Below are 21,487 nucleotides of genomic sequence, written 5' to 3' on the forward strand. Positions count from 1 at the left end.
GCTCCTGTTTGCCTTCCCAGCGTGCTTCTGCGTAGGTGGCCATGTGTTTCTGTTTCTGTAAACACCGCCAGTGACTGGACTCGTCGGCCGCCGTATGGACGGCTCGGCCGCCAAGTGGAAGAGGAGTGGGAGGGAGAGGAGATGGGAGGCCTGACCCCTCTGGGTGACTCAGCGGATCCAGTAATCAGCAGCGCCCCTCTGAGTCTCCGGCACAAACGGGGAGGTTAGCGGCGAGGCGCTTTTTCAGCCGCTTTCATCTGCGCGTCTGTTCAGCGTCGGTCCAGGTTCAGATCTGCTGCTCTGCTCGGCTGAAAGTTCTGCCAGCTTTCCGAGTGTGTGGGTGTGTGTGTGTGTGTGTCGGATGGTTCTGCTCGTACTCAGCAGCTTTATTAACCAATGTTCTGTATGTTTTATCGTAAACTGGAGGGACGCCTGCAATAATGTTTTTTTTTCATCACATGCAAATTTGATTATGTTTTATATATTATTTGTGTTGTGTAATTAATGTTTGAATGCCGGACTTTTTCCCATAAAGCTATTGTTTCGGGGGATTTTTTTCTTTTTTTTTAAACAACAAAAAGAGAAATATATTATTGTTTCATTGTGTTTTTATGACCATCCTTCATTGTGTTTTATTATCCACAGTATGGTACTATGCTGGTGAAAAATGACTAACGTAAGCACTGTGCAATTTCCCCTTTTTTTTTTTTTTACAATGATGTATTAAGAAATGTCTTTGCTGTTCTCTTTACATACAGTCTACACTTGTCAGTGAATAAATTGAGGGTAGTCTCAGCCTTTGTAACAATAACTTCTCTTGATTGTGTTGCTTTAACATTCACAAATGGCTTCTCTCCCAGAGAAAGATGCATAATTAAAGGCAAACAATGAATATCTTATTTCCTGCTGCCGCTGTGCAGCAGCTGCACTGACTGCTTATTTTCTCATTATAAATATAACATTAGCTATTCATTTTTTTCTTTTTCAGTAGTAAACATATTTAATATTGGAGACTTGTAGCTTGTCCTTTAGAAGTCTAGTTGGCCGACTTTTGAAGAAGCCAAGTATTCTGGACTTAATCACATTTTATCATGTTCCAACCTCAAACCTTTCTTTTTTTTTAACACTTTATGTTCTTTTTTCAAACAACAAACATCCGATCATTTACATTTTCTCAATTATAGAATGTGTCATCATAGAGGACAAAGATTCAGGGATCAGGCAACATTTTCTATTTGCTGCTACATCAGCAGCTCTAACTCAAAGCTTCAACAGAAAAAAGTACCAAAAAGAAAAAAATCAGTTTTTGTCCATCTCTTTATCTTCCACTCCTCATAAGTCAGTGGAACAGCTGGGCAGGAGGGGTTTCACTGAGAGCTTGGATTAACTTCCAATAACATCCTGCGATGACTCCAAAGCGCATAAAAAAACCAAAAGTCAGATTTTATGATGTTCAACTCCAGGAGAAAGGGCAGATTATTTTATTTTGGTTTGTTTTTGGATTGTAGATTTGAAAAAGGTTCCTGCCAAATCTGCCCCTCTCAGTCACAGACAGGCTTTTGAGAGAATCCATCTGGTCGGCCTGGAAACACTGGGAAAGCTAGACACGCAGCCCAGATAAAGATATCCACTCGCCTGTGTGCCACTTTTGGATAGAAGGGTAAAAAATGAGGTGAAGAGGAAGAGAGGAGGCCAGAAATGAGAAATTTACAGAGATCATGAGAGGGCAGAGAGTGGCTTTAACCCCAGATGCTACGGGGGGTGGGAGCTTAATGGCCCCCTCTGAAGTTACTGGGCTCTTACAGCGTCCCTGCTGAGTCACACTCTGGTTCAGTCGACATTACCGTTGATTGAGGGACAATGGAACAAATGGAGAGAAATGATCTGGCATTTGGCTCCCATCTTGATGCTTTTCAGATGTTTTCGTTTTCACCTCGCCGGATGCAAAGACGCTTCTAACGTCTGTTTCACAAAAATCACCCACCGACATCCAATAAGTTCTCCACCACAGGAGGAACAGTCAGCGTTCATTGCTTCAAAGGGGCAGAATTATGTAAAATTGAGAGTTTTTTGTTATTCCCTCCTCAAAAACATACCAGGAGTGTTGCCTTGATTCTTTCTGTTTGAGAAATCCTTTAATTGCCCATGACAACCATTCAGCTGGGTGGACCAACCTCTGTCTTCGAAGACAAAGCTCCTCCTCTGAGCTGCAGTTTCCAAGCTTCCGCCTCACCGCAGCTCTCCCCAGCTCCTGCAGACTAGCCAGCAGCAATTAGCAAACACCTGCTGGAACTGCGCAACTCCTGAGTTCATTATAGGAGCTGCGTCTCAGTGCAACGCTGGTAAAAACACTGTTGAAGGATTAATAGAGGAGCCATGTTGTGATCACTTCCTGAAGGTGGAGTTTCAAAAAGAGCAGGAGTTTCTTAAAGAGACAGAGGTGTTAAATTAAGTCAAATTTCTTTTAGGTCATACTTGATATATATAGCATTTTTTACAACTGAAGGTAACAGTTACGTGACAAAGCTATAAAATGAAACTGCATGGTTCTGCTGCGGTCGTTGCTTTTTTACCTCTTTGAGCTCCAACTGGCATCCAGAATAACATGTTTATGTTTGTCCCATTTCTGATTCTCTGATCGTATCGTATCGTACTGAAGCTACCATAGTGGCAATTAAAGCCTGACGCTTGCATTCGAAAACGTAACAAATTCCATCCGTTTTGGTTCACCCAGCGGTCGGGCGTTGATCCGTCCTCACTGAGCTCATGAACCGGGCGCCAGATCGAGATCAGAAATCATGCTTTTTAACGCAAAGCACATTTTTGTTGTTGTTTTTGACCAAGGCCAATTAAAAGCAGGATGTGCATGCAAATAAGGATGTGGGAAAAGCTTCTTTTCATGAGCGAGCTAAAGTTTGATTTGAGTCAGCATTCCATCCAGGAAAAACACACATTGTTTTTGTCTCATGGTTTATGAATTTTCAAGCCTTTTTTTTCAGTTTTCTTCTGGATGTTTTATCCTGATATATTTCTGTCTCTGCAGAAAATTGTTTATCTCTGCAATGCTTTTCAAGGTCTCCACTTCTGTGTCCACAGCCAGTGTGGGTGGATGTCGTCCAGTTTTCCATTCTTTTTTTGTTAATCTGTCCCTCTGTCTGTTTGCTCCTCTGGCCTGTTGTGTTCTGTTTTGATTTAACCTCTTTTGGATTTAAAGATGTTTAGAATTTACAGTGGACTGTCTGATGTTGTGCATCAACATTAGCTCCATCAGTCACTTCATCTGGCTGCCTCTGATGCAGAGATGCACAAATCAGAGATTGATTTTTGTGAATTCCAGTTTTGGGTAAAAAGAAAAATATATACAGAGCACTTCCCTTAGTGACCCCTGTCCCGTCAGACTGTCAGTTCACAAAACCACACACACACACAAAACTGTAGGTAATTATCTATTTGTTTAAACTATTTTATTGTATTATTCTTATTAACAGCAAAGTCTATGTCATACATTTACTTAAAAAAGCAAAAAAAAAAAACCCAAAAGAAAACCCCAAGAACTTGGGAGTTGGCCTCCTAACTTGTCTAAAGAATTGTTTGTGATTAACACAATTAGCTAAGCTATCATTATAAATGGCAAAGTTCAATGTCTGTTCATAAAATAGCAATAGTTAACTTAACTCCCAAAAAAGTTGCCAACATTTTCAAATAGATTTTTTGCATTGTCAGAAATTGCTCAGGACCAATCAAGCTAAAATGTAAATAAATGGCCTTTCCTGGTTGCTTGGCAAACAGCAGCCTTTAATGTGTGAAGTAGAATGGTAGCTCGGTATTTCAGCTTCCCAAGCTTCACTTTCTTTTGCATATTTCTGATATGCTCTGTGAAAAAGACTGTCTTTAGCTAAAACGTCAGTTACGTTAAACAGAAGTAAAGTAAAACGGGTGAATCCGCACAAACTCCACCGTCCTGTCTTTAGAGCGTCAGGCCTTGAACTATTCACCTAAATGCTCCAGCTGTGTGTGCGGCCTGCACACCGACGGCTGCGGCCGCACGGCTCCAGCTCAGCTGAGTTCAGGCGCGGTATGAAGAAACCTGCTGTTTCCCACTCGGCTCTTGCTCGACGATGCGACGCCCACTGCATCCCCTTTAACATCGCTGCTCCAGATGTGACATCACAGACGCTCGTCCCGTTAGATTTATGGCGGTCATCTAAATCCATTAAAACACGATGGCTTTTATCCTCGCGTAAAACCCCAAAAATGGGCCGTACGTTACCGTACTCTGCGGTATCGGCTTCGCGCACTTAACACTTTGAAGCCTGAGGGAACAGTAAAGCTGTCGGTGGCCCCCACTCCATCCGACCATTACTCAGTCTGAAAAAGCTCTGCTGAGTCTTTAATATCCTCCCTTTTGAATCCCTCCCCACACACACACACACACACACACCCCATCCCATCGCCATACGTCATAATGAAAACCTTCAGCGATTTCCACTGATCAACAGCAGCCTCTGGTCATACGGGCTGCTTTTGATTTCATTACTCCGCTTTGTGTGGTTGACCTCTGCAGGTCTGACCAGTGGACCTCTGAGCCGGCGAGAGTGTGAGCGTTGATATAAGAAGCAGATGGGGGTTCGGGTGAAGTGTCTGTAGATAAAAGCTGCTTGACAAGACCTTCTCTTCTTTTCTTGTTTTTGACCCACAGTCACCTGCTCTGGCTTGAGGAGCCTCCGTGTCCTTCTGATCCAGCCTCGGCGGGAAGCCCACTCCGCTCGTAGGAAGAACTGTCCACGTAAATCTCGACAGATGTACAGGAAGAGCCCTTTGTGGGGGTCGGATATTTAAACGCCCGTACCTGCCGCTTCTTCCCTTACAGCTCTCAGCAACATCTGGCGAGTGGGGTGTGTGTGTGTGTGTGGGTGTGGGTGTGTGTTCGGCTGAGTCGCACATAAAGTAGCTGGCTGAGTTCAGAACAGATTGGACTCGTGTTTACTAAAAACCCGTCACTCTGCCTTCTGAGTACCCAAATTACACTTGGAAAGGAGAAACTTTCAACCAAGCGTTAAAGTTGGAGTGTTGTAACGTTTTATTTGTTCAAACTGTCACCAGGTTGAGACCGTATGTAATGAGACAGATAATCTGTGAAAAGTTACTACTGTCATCTGAAGAAATGCACCACTCCCAACCAAAAACAACCAATCAGAGTCAGGGGGCGGTTCTTAGTGCTGTCCATCATCCTCATGTACTCACTGCTAAATGTGCCAATGGTGAACAAACAATTTACTGTTGCTGGAAAACCATCCACCATCACCGGTGGCTATGCTAACCAACATAGCATTCACAACTTGCTATGCTAGTTGCAGGGTAGCAGAGAGCAAGGAGGGAGGGGGAGGAAGGATGAAGAGCGCCACATGGAGAGGTGATTGACAGCGCTAAGACCCGCCTCCTGGCTCTGATAGGTTGCTTCTAGTTAGCACTGAGAGAAGGTAGAGGAGCTCGATGTTTTCACAACAAAATTTATATATTTTTTTAATCAAAGTTACATACGGCAGCTTTGAAATATATTCCATATATATCAATATAGCCTCTACTGAAAGGTATTTTCATTTAGAACTGCATCTGTTGAACATTTATTTATATGACAAAAATATCTGAAAAGATGCCAGTTCAATTCATTAGAATCCAACAGTCTTTTTTATTCTGCTGGGGGACAAAAAGGCCTCAGTTAGTGAATGTAGATGCAGTAAATGACGCCACGGTGATTCTGTAAAATGTTGTCATTTCTGTCTTTTATAATGTTTTGGTGGACAGACTTCTTCGTCACTAGTTTATATTACAAAGCGTGCTTGGATGGTAATCAAGCACTTCTTTCTGTATTCCGAATGTGTAGACGTCTGACTGGGGACATGCTAATCGCTGGCTGGAAGGTCAAAGCGGGCCCACCAGCTTATCTGACACAACACTGCTGATCCCAAAGCGCACCATGAAATCAGGGTTTCCTCCGGCCAAAACGGGGGGCCAGGCGGGCTGCAGCAGTTCCCCCGACGGCTCTTTCTCTTCCTGTCCCAATTCAACTGGAGGCCAAAACTCTCTCTGCCACCCACGGAGCGTCGCACGCCGCCCGGCACACACAACCACAGCCCTGAGGGCGACGGGAGCCGAGGGCTTTCCCCACAAAACCCAGGAGGAACGATCAAGATGAAGAACACGCAAACGCTGGAGCCTCATAAAGGGTCAGACGTAACACTGTAACGTTCGCTCAGGCGGCGTTTGAGGTCGCAGTGAAAGACGGTCTTCAGGGTTTTCCCCTTAAGTTACGACGCCACTTTATTACGCAGAAAACTGCTTTCCAATCAGCCTCCCGAGAAAGCCCTCCACGTTTTACATGTGAAGTTTTCCAGTTAGGCCCGTAAAAACCGAGGGTGCTGTTCGCCTTGACGCAGCCGCGCAGCGTGTGAACAAGCGTGGGCTGCATGGAAGGTAATACGTCCTGCCACATCCAAAACACACACACACACTTCGCTTTTCCAGCATCTCGTCAAAGAGCCGGATTGAAAACAGAAGGTGTTTTGAGAGCTGTTTGATTGGCGACATGTGTCGAAAGAAACCGTCGGGGATGGCAACGGTTTCTTCTCCATCAGAGGGAAGCCTTTGATTCCTCTCAGAGCCTCTTTGAGGCATCTGTCCCGCACGCGGCGTCTTCTAAGACACACAATGCAATTTGCCCCACACTGTTTCATGCGAGCAAAAGAGAGCCAGCAGAAGTTCACTGCGGGGATCCGCCGCTCGGTTTGAGGGCGAGAGAGGAAACGAGAAACACACCAGACAAACACGGTCGTCTCGTGTTTATGTGCGGACTTGCTTGACCAGCTTGTGAAGTGGTAATGTGCCGTTTGAAGTGTTACCAGTAAACAAAGTAGCCCTGCAAATGCAAATACGTGCGAGTCGTTTTGATTTTATTCTAATCTTTGCGCCCAAAATCGAGGTTGTTTCCGTTTTTCCACATCAAATAAATGGGTTTTCTTCTTCTTCACGTTCCGCTTTGTGTGATAGCGCCGATGATCATAATGTCTGGGGTTTTTTTTTTTATGCTCTTGCTTTATCCACCGTTAACGTTAATGAGACTTATGATTCGGTGGAGCGGTTTGTGTCTCGTTGACATCAGAAAGAGTGTGTTCTTGTTACAGAACAATGGCTGAGCAGTTTGGAGCGTTCATATTTGATCCATTACAGAATGTGCTCTGCCTTGCACACTGTTTAATCTTTTCTTAGTTTGTAACGTTAACATTACAAGGTTTTACTGGAAATGTATCCAGAACTTCAACACACTAACACACAGTTGTGAAGTAGTGAATTTGTATTTTTTTTTTAAAATCTGTTGAGTGGTGTTATGCTGTTGTATTCTGATGTAATTATGTTTTTTTATTTGTGCATGTTTTTTCATTTTAGCTTAATCTTAAAATACCAAAAGTTCCACATACTTTTTATGTAGCTATCCAGTGATCTTAGCGCAATGCTCCGAATGTCCCGGTCAGCCAGCGGGGGAATCGGCAGGTTGTCCCGTCAGATCGTCAGTTCCTGAAACCACACACTGATAAAGTCTTGCTTAAAACCGCAGGAGGGTTAAAAATATATATTTTTAATATTTTATCTCTATGATGACAATTTTAAAACATTAAATCAAACATCAGGATCAGATACTCAGTACTTGAGTAGCTTTTGTTTTTCTTTTTTTGCCAAATACTTTTTTTTTTTACTCCTCCTAGAGTAATTTTCTGGACGGCTACGTTTTAGTTTTATTAAAACTGCAAAACAGCAGAAATACTGAGTTCCTTTAACTGAAGGACCTAAAAAATGTCCTGTTAAAGGAAACTCACCTGTTAGAGCTGCTTTTGAATCATAATACATGGAATCTTGACTGACATATTTGGCATGAACTGATGATTTTAATGATGGCACTCATCAAAATGTGATTTTTGTCACTGGTTTCTCAACTGTTAACACTAACATTGTTTACATGACTTTTTATTTTTGTGATTTTATGATGTAAAGCACTTTGTACTGTCTTGTTCCTAATATGCACCATAGACACATAGACCTTATTGATTGATTTAGTTTAGTAAAAATGTGCTATTTTTACTTGAGTACATTTTTTAGCTCCATCATGAGGCTTCGCTTCCAACCTCCCCAACAAAGGAGCAGTTTGTTTTTCTCTATATAAAAAAAAACCTTTTAGCCCCTTTTTTTTTTTTTTTTTTTACATAACAACGTTTTACTGCCAACAAAATGTTTTTGATTTTTTTTTCTTAAAATGGAGTCCAGAGTGAAAATTCAGCAAAAACATTCATAAAAGACTTCATTCACTCTTGTTATGTTTCTGTCCTGCTAACCTCAGGTTCCTGCTCCACACTTGGCGCATCGCGGCAGTTTAGAAGGACGGCAATTTCCTGCCCGGTCCACAGCTGGGCCACGTCGTTTCCATTTTCAGATGATGGACCGAACAGACGCCTGTGAGACGTTTAAAGCTCGACGTTAGTTTTAGAATTTAGCCCAGCTCAGAACTTCTCCACAGCCTCGCCCCCTGACCTGGCTGCTGTGCTGCTGACGCTGTTTGTTCGCCAACGTTTTCTAACAAACTGCCAGAGAACATCTGGATTTATTCTGAGATTAAATTACCACCAGGCAGACTCAGTTTGGTCTTTAGGTGGCATCTGAAGAATCCAGATCAAAGGGAGCCAAAACCAAATACACACAAGGCATTTTAGATTTTTATTTGGAAAAAAAAAACAAAATAAAAAAATGGCATTTCTTTTTCATTTAGCTTAGCTTAGTTTAGTGTAGGTAAGGTTATCTTAGGTTAAATTAGATTAGATTAGCTTAGTTTACTGATGGTTAAGTCATTTATCTTAGATTAGATTAAGTTACATTAGCTTGCCTTAGGTTAACTTAGTTTAGCTTATGTTAACTTAGGTGGCGCTTTTTTATTCCAGAGGAAATTATGAGGTAGTTTGTTGCTCATATGGATTCATAACCATTCATGAAAATATTAGATTAACAACCTTAAAAACATCATAAAATGCACAAAAAACCATCAAAAACACAACAATGTCACAATCATGTGTTAGTTTGTTTTGCTCCGTTACATAAAATTCAACAACATAAAACATAGAAGTTGGAAATGCGACGAGATGTGGACAAGCTAAACTAGACAGAAATGTTTCCCTGGGCTCTGTGTGTTGCTATGTTGACATTTCATTTGTTCACCTTGACACACGTGTGTGTTTAATCCACGCCTGCGTCGCTCTGCCTTCCTGTCCCGGGTAACAAAAGACGCGGCGCTCCCGCATTGTTCGATATTTATGTATTTACGGATTTATCCCGAACATCCCAGGTTGCACGTTCTGCAGGGGGGGGAGAGACAGAATGGCTCAAGCAGAGCGACTCTGTTGAAAATCTACATGGGAATAAATCCTATAATCTCTAACCGGTTTGCACACAAGACTGGCTCAGAGCAATTACTCTAACAAAGAAAGATTTTCACTCTCCCAACCCCCACTCATCTTCCTCTTCCTCCTCCTTGTGTTTAACCATCCTCTGCCTCGTGTCAAATTAATCCTCTGAACTTTCCTAAAGATCTCCTCCTAGTCCCTTTTTTATTTTGCTGCGGCGGGCGTAGCCACCCTGTCTTCGTTAAGGGGCAGTATTATATAAACTCGACTTTCTTTTTAGCTGTTTGATGTTATTCCATCATCAAAAACATACACAGCTGGAGCGCCCTGAATCTTTCATGCATGTTTTGGAAATCCTCTAATCTCCCATGACAACCATCCAGCTGTGCAAATTCCTGGGTGAACCTAGCCCCGCCTACAAGACACAGCTCCTCCTCAGAGCTGCAGCTTCCAAGGTTCCACCTCATATAGCAGCCCCTCTCCTGCCCCACTGAACACCCTACAACCTCCCAAATCAGCTCCTTCAGACTAGCCAGCAGCAATTAGCAAACACCTGGTGGAACTGCATGTCTGCTGAGCTCGTTATACTGACTACTTCTCAGTTAAATGTTGGTTGTTAAAGGGTTAACAGAGGAGCCTTCATGAAGGCGGAGTTTCAGAAAGAGCAGGAATTTTTTAAAGTGACAGAGGCCCAATTTCAAGGTGTTAGATCAGGAAGTAAAAGTCATATTTGATTTAGAAATAGTTTTTATATCAACTGAATGTAACATAGTTACTTAATCGTGCTATAAAATATCACTCTGTGGTTAGAAAATATATAGTACTGTCTCTTTAAGATGTGGAGCCCGAGAGGGGAGATTCTGAATGAAACAGCTCTCAGGAACTCCCTGTGTCTCTGCACGGTTTCTCCCTCTTTGTTTAACCTGACCAACACACTCCTCCTCTCCCTCCTCCCTCCACTCATCACCCAACCCCACAATAAAAAAAAAAAAGAAAAAAAGGGAGCCACGTAAATACCTTATCTCCTCTCAGTGGGATCCTCACAGGTGCTGAGTGATGGGAGCAGGGGAGGCGAGGAAGAGGAAGAGAGGATTTAACAAAGGGGTGGCGGGGAAGCTGGGGTTCCTTTTTAGACGAGCAGCAGGAGGGGGAGGCGAAGTGGGGCGGCAGATTATCTAACGACGGAGGAAAGGACGGGGGGTGCGGGTGGGAGTTGACACCTGTGGGTGGTGGGGGGCTCTCAGGGATGGGGTGACCATCTGTTGCAGTCACAGGCGATGCAGACGGGAGGCACTGGGAGCCTTCAAGCTGGTCCAAAAATGTTAATGGTCCCCCCCCCCCCCCCCCACCGATGCATATCATACACATATTTGAGCGTGTTTGAGCGCTCAGCCACCTGACTGCAAAACACACACACCCACACACACACTGTTTTCTTTCATCACCATCACCCGTAAGCCTGTTGGTTGTCTCCTTCTCGCCATGCCTGACTTTCATTACTGCATTATTGAGTCTCTGCTTAATTGACCTGGTAGCATAAATGCCCCCAAACCAAACAATCTATACCCTAAATGACTCTAATTGGATTTTTGCTTTGTTTCTGTTTTAAACATTAATCTGAATTTGATTGCGGATGCGGCCAGGCGAGGATGATGAATTGTTTGTTTCACAATGGCTGCCACACAGCAAGGTTACAGAACTTCACTTTTGAAAAAGAACAAGTGGGTCCGATATAACTTTCAGAGGCGTGGTTTAAGGTTATTGACTCGGTAATAACATCTGCACCGGATCATCGGTGTCGCGGACTTTACTTTGCTCTGCGGCGTTGATTTCCCACAAACGAAGGACGGCCTTAGTTTTTTCTATATTTGATCAATAATTGCATGTGATCAGAAGTAAGTCTTCTAATACGTACAAAATACTTTCCCCACAAACAGTAGATCAAGTTTATTGAATTAACAGAAGGTGGGAATACGGCCAACCAGCTTACTGTTACTCTAAGAAATGCTGTTTGCACATAGGAATGCAGTCATTTCCTGGGATGAGGTTCTTATGGTTTGGCAACCTTTGGCAAAAAATTAAATCTCTCTGCAGTATTTACACAAAATTTTGAAGCAGAAATGAACATGGGCCACATGCTTTTCTTTAAAATAGAAAAGCAAAAATATAAAATAAATACCTGCTAAATTCTGAAGCCGTGTTGCAGACAGACTGTATATTTTATTTGCCATTCTTCTCGTTAGTTATTGGCTGGCTACTCAGGCTATCAGCTCTGGTGCAGTCAGCTACTTAGAACTGTCGTTCCACCGTAAAACTTCCTAATTTACATTAGGAAATTGGCGTGTACATGAAGTTGATTGACAGCGCTAAGACCCTCCTCCGAGCTCCGATTGGTTGTTTCTGACTGGTGTATTTCAGGCAGGAGGCAAAAGAGACAAATTTTCTGTCTCATATTCTACTGTCAGGACATGGTGACAGATTTAATAAATATATATACAGTATATACAATATATATATATATATATATATATATATATATAAACACATTTTTAATGAAAGTTATCTACTGCAGCTGTAAGTGATAGATGGTTCTCCTTTGATTTCCAGTTCACCACAAATCTGTCTTTCTTATGAATGAGGGCAGATTTAGTAGCATATTTATCAACCACCATATGCAGAAACATGTAGGGGAGGGGGACATGGAGTTACAAACTTCAATTTGAGGCTTTTTTATGTTCCAAGAAAAGTGTTTCCACAAAAGTACACTGTTTAAAGTTGACTATAGAGGTTTTAGCTCATTGTGTCCTGTATAGTGCAGTATATAGTGAAGGGGGTGGGGGGACAATTTCAATACAAAAAAAATAAAAAATACCAAGACACAATAAAAAACACTTTGATTCTTTTGGAATCTTCAGTTTACAAGAGATCATCGTATTTCTATTTCTGATATGCGCTATCATTTTTTAAAAGTTGTTTGAATTAGCGGGCCATATTTATTTTCGTGTTAAATTTAATGTTAAAAGATAGATTTATTATATGTTCATATGTGAATTTAGATCAGACTGGATTTGAATTCCTGGCAGTTCAAGCTGACTTGATGGCATCTAATTGGACTTGAATTTCAAAGGCTTGAGACTCGACTTTGACTTGGGGGGGAAAATGACATGTGAGCATCTGTTCCCTCATGACCTCATCCTCCATACAGCTGGAGAAGACTCCCATCACTCTGAGCCTTTGTTTGGCAAACAATTCAAAATCCTTTATATCATAGAATGGAGGATAAAAGTAGCTGTGAAACTAAACACTGATAACATCCAACAATAGTGCAGAACTTAAATTGCACTTAGCTAACAGATGCAGAATAAACATGAAAAATAATATCATTTTTGCATGTCTATTTGCAGAATAAGCTTATCAATCCCAAGTAGACTAATCAATTTAGACTTTTATTCCATAAAACTAAAACTTGCAACTGTAACTATAGAATTGTGTTAATTATTATTATTAATGAGACCGACCTAATTTAATATATACAAAAATAGGATGAAAGTTTTTTCGATGCATATATTAACTGTATGTGTTCATGTTATAATTCATATGCTGTAGTTTATAAGAAATTCACAGTTTGGAGGATTAAATATGAAGTATGTAATTCTTAGAAAGAATTTGTTCTTTACATAGTTCAGTTTTATTGAAACTGTCACCATGTTGTGACACCTCCTCCCTGAGCTACTGTGGCCATCTGAAGAAAAGCACCGCTCCCGACCAAAAACAGCCAATCAGAGCCAGGAGGCGGGTCTTAGCGCTGTCAATCAAATTTAATGTATTTGTTACTAAATGTGCTAGTAGTGGAGAAACCTTACAGGCCAACAGCCTGCAATGCATGGCCCCCGCATCATCGGTGCTAACAAGCCTTAGCATTCACAACATGCTATGCTAGCTGTAGCGTAGCAGAGAGCAAAAGGTGGAGCGGGATGAGCGCCATTTCAAATGTATAAAAAATATACCATACATACTGCAATTTTAAATGAATATGAGCAGCATTGAATGGCCTCCATCACTGCAGATGTATTTAATGAACACAAAGGCCTCACAAACCAATAAGTCTTCATAGAACTGTGTCCTCCAGAGCCTGTGTTTTGATATGGGAGCGCATTCAAGGTCCATCACGACGACCCGGGCCGTGACAGGGAATATGTTTAATGGCGACAGTGTTTTGTTTCTCGCCGTCTCCGGGGATAGATAATGGGGCAGAGCTCCCCCTCGGAGGCGAGCGGGCCAGGAGAGGCTCTGTAAACACAAGAGAATGAAGATTAATCACACGCTGGAGATGGTGTTCCCACTTTAATAATCAGTATTGATTACTGTCACCTTACATCTGCGGCAACAGCTGCTGCGAGGAGGGGCCCCGTCGCCCCGGGGCCGGTCCACCTCACACTCCCACCATTAAATTGTAGCGTACTCTATGGAGAATTACAGGTTTAGAAAGCAATGCACGCCACTAAATATTCTTTAGTGTCTATCAAACGGCAAAGCTACAGCGGCACACTTCGGATTTATGGCTCCGTGATGGAAACCCAGCTTGACCTCACGAGAGCAAACGTCCTGATACATTATCTGGAGCTTTATTTCTCCTGTAATTAATCTATTGTGAAGACAGTAACCGCATAAGGAGACATACATCCATGTAAAGTGTTAAGAGAAAGAAAAAAGAAAGAAGGAATTGGGAGCTGAACTGGAAATGACCCTCTTGAGCTCTGGTTTTGCCTCCATCTGTTCCTGTTTTACACATAAACGATGCTTCCTCCGCTAACGTCAACAGTGACTTTTTTTTTTTTTGGAATATTTATCCACATTTTAAACCTGCCAGAAGCTCTGTTTACAGGGCACCATAATCAAAGTTTAAGGGACAGTTTTATGTATTTTCTAGGCACAAAGTGTCATTTTATTCATGCTGTCAGTTACCTTCAGCTATTATGTACATCAAGCCAGTTCTAGCAAATTCTAGCAAGGTGTCTAATAAAGTGGCAGGTGAGTGTATATATATTTTTGGACATACTTCTTCCAACAGCTGACATAGAAACACAAACGTGTGTTTTTCTTTTAGAATGGGAAATACAGAATACCGACAGCTGGGGAACTTTCTAATGCTGAACAGGTTTCATAGGGTAATAAAAATTAATTGGTAGACAGACCAACAGAATCCCCGGTAGGACCTCGTTCCCCTAATTGTTTGACCAATTCTTCATCTTGTAAGTGTCCCCCTCTGACCATAGTAACCCGGGAAATCAATGTCCTATAACAACATTGATTTGATTATTCAGAAAAGCGACCCTGCGGCATCGGTTATGGGATTTCAGTTTACATGTAGGAAAAGCTAGAATGAGTGGAAAGCAGAAACCACAGTGTTTTGTTTAGATTTTTTTTACCCTCAAACTTTTGATAATGCTGATGCAGCTTTAACATTAGGCAATGCAGTACTGTTTTAAATATGGCAAACTGGACCTTTTCCTCGCCAATGACAGAAGAACGTTTGCAAGTTTGCATTCTCAAAATCAGCCCTGCTATAGATGAAAACGTAAATACAGCAAGAAATCAAACTGAAGAAAAGTAACTGATGAAAGGGCAAGGAATACCTTTTTTACAAAAATTACTGCATCGATATATCTGGGGTCAATAAATATGCAAAGAAAAAAATTAAAAGAACCAAAGTAGGCACAAAGCAAATGAGAACACAGATGAAAGTTGGAAAACAATAATGCTGCATATCACAATGTAAGATAGCTAAAATTATTCAAGCATTTCTATAGGTGACTATAGAAATTTCTGTCCGAATTCTGACCGGTGCATGGACATATAAAACATAGCAGGAGTGAACGGAAGCAGCTGAAAGTCTCACTTTTCCAAGTTTTTAAACAATACATCCAGGATACATTCTCTTATGCAACTTAAAACTCTCTAAGTTAATGTGTTGTTAGTTTTCTCTCGACATGTTTGTCTCCAACATGTGACTTCAAGCTAATTCTACACATGAGGGGTACTGACATAAAATCTTAGTGAACACTCTTGGATTTTGTGGATTTCGTGGACTGAAATCCATAGATGCATACAATCTGTGTTTGAAAGGCTTCGTAACGGACGTGCAAACTCTTCACGTGAATAACAAGGTTCTGGTGACTGGCAGAGGAGGTTCATGTAATAGCATACATGCAGGGCATGCTTCTGTTTTAGCATGCAGATAACAGCTAAAACTCATTAGCTAAATGAGTTTTGCTAGTTTGGCAGTAAGTACTGGAATAAATATCATAGATATTTATCTAAGTATTACAAAGACGTGTCACAGATTGTCACAGAGTAATAGTTGTAATGTATTTATATTGTTTATAAGTTAGGAACGAGGCGAGAGCAAGTTCTTAGCTCGTGGCTTGTTTATTATCGTCATAACTCCATAGCAACTGCCTGCCAAAATGGCTGCCAGTTACAGTGATTAAGTGTGATGTCACATGAGAACAATGTATTCTCCTCCCTTCTCCTCTCCTCTATTCTATTAGCAGATGCTCACAAGAGACATACAGATCATTCACAAAATCTCCTAAAAATAACTACGGATGTAAAGATGAAAAAAATCAGAGTTGTACATTTTCAAGTTACCACATAAACATTCTACATGTTCACATAGGAAGCAGGGCTGTATTTGTTTGGTACATGTACAAACCAACAGAGCTGTACTGAATATTTTCAGTAAAACGGCATGTAACTCTACATTCATAAAGTAACACAACATGGTGCTGTCCATCATGTAGCCGTAGTGTGACCCGTGTTCGTCCCTCAGTCCTGAGTTTTTCTCCTAAAGACAAAAAAACTTGCGAGGTTTCAATTGTGCAAATACCTCCAAGTGTTATTTCTGTGCTTTGCATTGGTACGTTTTGAAATGAATCCTCTGCTTTGAATATAAAAAGAAAATGGTGACCTACAAAAACAATTGAGATTTTATTTTTTCTTCTGTATTAATCCGCAATCCTTCTCAAGTTTTGCCCTTATTTATGATTTTCTCTTTGTCCTTCGGGAAGCAGTTTTAGTCCTGCGACGTGGGAACGCTGTCCGGCTCTGCTTTAGACGGGTTAACAAATCACATATGCATGATCTCTTGTAAACTGAAGAATTTACTGCAGCTACATCCAAAGAATATTTTTTCCAGGGTTACAGTGATGATGGTGCAGAGAGCAAATGAGTGGAAAAAAAAAAAAAAGAAAACAGCTTCAGTTATAAGTGAACTTTGACCTGGGGCTGAGGCGTGTGGTCCTGAAGGGGATTTCCACAGACAGGGGGTTTTTTCGCGGGTGATGAGAACAGAACAGCAGCAGGGTTTCTCCGAATGAGAACACAGAGCAGCGTGACCCCGGGGTGACCTTTCTCCATCTCCAGAGCCCAGGGCGGGGGGGCTGCGGGAGGGGCCGCTAGATTGAAAACCGATGGGGAGCGCTTGATTGACGTCTCCACTGTGTCGATCTGACCGAGCGCAACACAGGAGAAAAGGTTACACACGAGTTGTAGGAATACCTTCCACCGATAATAACAAGAATTACTTAATAAAAGACAAGCAGCTGCTTTGGAATCAGCAAAAACTGAAACAAGCGAACTCTCCGGATCGCGCCAGAAAGCGTCGGACTCTGCGAGTCGGGAAAGCTGCACTCCGAGTGTTGTATCGAAGCGACCACGCAATCGCGCTGTCATGTTCGAGTGCGAGAGCAAAATGCTTTAGCAGGGCCCATTACAGCCATTCAAAGAGCTACACCTCGAAGATGATTACTTGGCAAAAACAACAGATCAATGAAAAAGGGTTTCTTTCGAAATCGCCTGTAAAGCAGAGTTCGTTCACATCCGTTCTCCCCCCCAAACAAAACATCAACAGGACAGAGAGGCGATGATTGTTGGTTTTGTGCGAACTGCAGGGATGATGAACTCTTTTCCTTCTTACTGAGTGTGCGTCGTTGTTACTCATACACTTGGAGGACGCTGCAGACGCATTTTCAGCTGAGTGCATTAGAGGATGAATGTGCAAAGACCCTGAGATTTACCTCCTTCCTGCTGAGCACATGATTACATTATTAAAACTCGCTCTGAATTATTCCCAGTGATTTCCCGTTAGCGCGGGCGGGGGGGGGCGGAGGGGAGAGAAGTTATAACAGAAACAAATAACATCAAAATAAAGGCAACTTGCAGCTTCATAACCACGCAGCCCGACTAATGGCTCTGGAAGCTGGGAAGTGTTCTCTGTGAACATGAAAACCCAGCAAGTCGAGACTCTAAAATCACAAGGAATGATAAAAGGGCAGAAAGTTTTGAAGAGATCTGCACTTTCTGCTTTGTTGTTTTACCTCTTCTTCGTTACCCATACGTTTTTCTTTTTCAGGCGGAGATAAATCTGTGGAAACATCCTTGTAGTTTCTATTGTTTGATACATTTTTCAAAGGGAAGTAATATGCGTTTTTCAAAATGCATATTATTCCTGTTCAACGGGTTCTTTACCTGTTCATTTTATAGAACAATCAGTTAACTGCAATTGTGAATAAATGCTTTATATACCACATATGACTTATAATATAAACTGAGCTTCATCCTCAAACGCAGAGCTTTGTCCTAGAAGGCGGAGCTTTAATCTCGAAGGCGGAGCTTGGTCCACCCATTCGTTTTGCACACCTGAATGGTTGCCATGGGAGATTAAAGAATTTCTCAAACACGCATAAAATAATTAAGTCAGTTTTTGATGAGAGAATAACATTATAACATGATGTAAAGCTCAAAAAAGTCGATTTCACATCGTACTGCTCCTTTAGCGGAGTGATTGTTAAAAGAAAAAATATTTCTTCCTTCTTATTCCTATTTGTACCGTGATGATGGGATGCATTGATTGACCGGTTTGGTGCTATTTATATAAGAAAAGATTCTGTAATTTTTAGGTCAGCTGTGACAGGGTTGGATTATTCTTTTCAAGAACTTCCAGCGCTGAAAAGCTTGGATGTGTGTGAAGACGAGGAGGAGGAGTGGAGCGAGTGCCGGGGTGTAAACGTCTGTCTTTCCCCTATGCTTATCTGTGCTCATAATCATCCTTGTGTGGATGTATGAAAATGTGCTCCTGAAGTGTCAGAGACATCTATCAGCATGTCTAATGGAGACCCCGGTCAATGAAAAATGCATCACCCGACTCAGATGCGTGGCGGCGAAACAACTCGTCGAATTATTTATGGCCGGAGCGGCGCGGAGAAGAGGAAGCCGGAGCAGTCACTGTAATTCGTTTTGAACGTTGCCAGTGACCCGTCGCGGCCGTGAAACAGAGAAATGAGAAGCGGCTCTGCTTCTAACCAGGCGTAACTCACCTAACTGAGCCGGAGGGCCAAACTATCGCGGCGGTAGGTGAAGAAAACAACAAATAGATCAATTTGCGTGTTATTTTTAAACATGGCAATCTTAGTAGAACGCTTCAAAGAGGTAGTGCTGTGTGTTTTCCTGTAACACATAGTGCCATTTTACAGCACCATCAAGTAAGTGTGTTAACTTAAGGTGAAAAATCCTATTATATATATACTGTATATATATCAAATATCACTAAAAAGAAACTTGACTTTGTAATTTAACGCCTTGAAATTGGGCCTGTCTCTTTCTGAAACTCCGCCTTCAGGAAGTCGTCACAACATGGCTCCTCTATTAACCCTTTAGCTTTTCCAGAGACACACTGAGAAGAAGTTCCTATAACGAGCTCAGCAGATGAGAAGTGACACCAGGTGGTTGCTAATAGCTACTGGCTGGTCTGAAGGAGCTGAGTGAATAAAAAGATTTCTCAAACATGCATAAAAGAATTAAGGCAACACTCCATCTTAGCGAAGACGGCCGACTGGACAAAAGTCCTGAAAACAAGTCGCTGACATCATCCACAAGCTAAAGATGATAGTTCTGTATCCTTGTGTACAAATGTGTACATAATGGCAGAGAGACAACTTACAACAGCAGGAAAATCATCAGCTGTCATGCTAACTAGCAGTATAAAATGTGCCTTATTGTAGTCTGCAGAAGAAAGTTTACACTATTATAAGTAAAATCTTTGCAATAATCATTTCAAATTAGCTTGTCTGCTGTTCATTTTTAAAAAAAAGATGCATACCAACTGGTAATCTTATACAAAATATGAAAACATATACATGTTTACGGTTTGGGACGCTTTTTGGTGACACAAGGAACAACTGTGGAGGTTTGAGCCTCACAGTTGTTTACAATTTAAAACCCAAGTTCTGGTGAAATGGGAGGATTTTTGCTTCGACACATTGACTTCAGATTGATGTCTCAATAAGTTATATTCTCATTTGATCTTTATTCCGCATTTATATTTAAACACCCGCTATGCGACTGCAGCGCGATGCGTTTGGGTTTTAAAACGTTGGCACTTCTTTTCATCTCATGCTCAGTAAAAAGGAAATATTAACAGATGACTTCACCTAAAGCCCCTGGAGATAAAATGCACCAAAGTGGTATATGCGTTAAATGTTGGTTGTCATGGCGACACAGAAAGGTAAGAGACTGCCAGCTTCCTGACACATTACTGTGGTGTTATCTTGAAACAGAGATGATCTGTCACTGTGATCAAGGTCAATAAGAGCCATGACAAATGTGCAACAGAAACATTATACATAGTGGGAAATCGCTGCAGGCTGACGCACACTGTGGAATCCATTAGATCAGGAAGATTTATTATTTTTCTTCTGGGCCTGGTGAAACTTTAGCTAATTTTTAAATGCTGTCCAGAAACTAATAGTGGCGTTTCAGAGCCCGGCTGGGTAGAAAAAGAAAGGAGGAGTCATTTCTCACCAAAACAATTGAGATTGAGATTTATCTCAGAAATTTCCCTTTGACTACAATCTAAACCTGTTTCATTCAATGTTCATATGAAAACAGTCACTGGAAGCAATAGAACAGAAATAGAAGAAATCTAACACCCCTAGCCCTCTGACCATACCTTCAAGAAACTATGAAGGCAACACATCTTGTGTTTTCCTTTCCACCTGTCAGCCTCTTCGTTTCCATTTCCAAGTCTCTACCTGTTCTGTGTGAAACTCCACAGAGAGCCTTTATGGATTTCATGGAAGATATTCTACGTGCCGTCTTTGTTACACTTCATTCTGGCAGCAGTGCTTGTCTTCCCTGTTGTTTTCCCTTCTCCCGTTTTCATTTGAACCCCTTCCTCTTTGTGCTTCTGGGGGGCGTGGCCTCCAGATCCCCAGCAGTCTACCTGACAGACGTGATCCTCACCAGCCTCATCACTGACAGAACGCCTCCTGTGGGTTCGTCCTCTGCTCTGTACCGGATCACTGGCTTTGGCAGGTTGCTGCTTTTACAAAGTTCTCCTCAATTTTGTTCACGAAACGTTTTCCCATCTGGTAATGCCCTGTCTCGCCGCCCGAAGGACTGTTATGTTTATTTTATGTTTTATTTGGGTACATTTTCTCTTATGGAAGGCCTTCCAGTTAGTCACATGAAATAAATAAAAAAAAATACTAGAACTGCAAGAAATTATCAACGGGTTCCAAGCCCGACCCAGTGAGGTCCCCCCTTGCCTTAACCCAGGCAAAAAATCTAAACTGTTTCTAGGACTAAATGGACATTGGCCGTTTTTCATTACAACTGTCAATCCCTCAAAGGACTATAAGTATTTCAGTCTAATATTTTCCTTTCTTTGAAAGTGACTTTAATGTATCAACGGTCTTGTAAATATGCATTTTCATGCTTTCATTAACAGTCACAGAAATTCAGCGTATGCGTCGATGTATGACAGGAGCCTTTAGTCTTAATTTTGCTGTCCTTTAAAAAGGTCCAACCAAGGACTGGGTTTGCAAATTAGCCTGTGGCTACAAAACCTGTGTACAAAACAACGGCTGCTTTGTGTTTAACATGCAAAGTGCTTGATGAAATAAACTTTAATTGAATAAAATATGCCAAAGATTACTCCAGGGAACGTTTGTCAAAACTGCTGACTGCTGGTATGAAGTAAAAAA

Source organism: Xiphophorus couchianus, chromosome 21, assembly GCF_001444195.1.
Source record: "Xiphophorus couchianus chromosome 21, X_couchianus-1.0, whole genome shotgun sequence".
NCBI lineage: Eukaryota > Metazoa > Chordata > Actinopteri > Cyprinodontiformes > Poeciliidae > Xiphophorus > Xiphophorus couchianus.